The following is a 309-nucleotide window of genomic DNA, read 5'->3' on the forward strand; positions in this document are numbered from 1 at the left end:
CTTCTTGGGGGGGGGGGTGACCCGCCATTTCATCTTAGCATTTAATATTTTCCTGATTTTCTTGTGATCTTTATAATTATTTTCACAATTATTTTTATTTATATATTTGTATATTCGTTTTATTTTCATATAATTAGTTTTATTTACATATTTGTAAAATAGTTTTATTTTTATATAATTATTTTTATTTATAATTATAATTGATATTCTTTTTAATCTACAATCACCATCTTATCATTTAGATTTTTTAGAATCTCTTATTTAGGAAATAAAATTCGTTCTCTTTTTCTTCCGTCTGTTTTTGTTTTT

The sequence above is a fragment of the Penaeus monodon genome, chromosome 34 (genome assembly GCF_015228065.2).
Source record: "Penaeus monodon isolate SGIC_2016 chromosome 34, NSTDA_Pmon_1, whole genome shotgun sequence".
Taxonomy (NCBI): Eukaryota; Metazoa; Arthropoda; class Malacostraca; order Decapoda; family Penaeidae; genus Penaeus; species Penaeus monodon.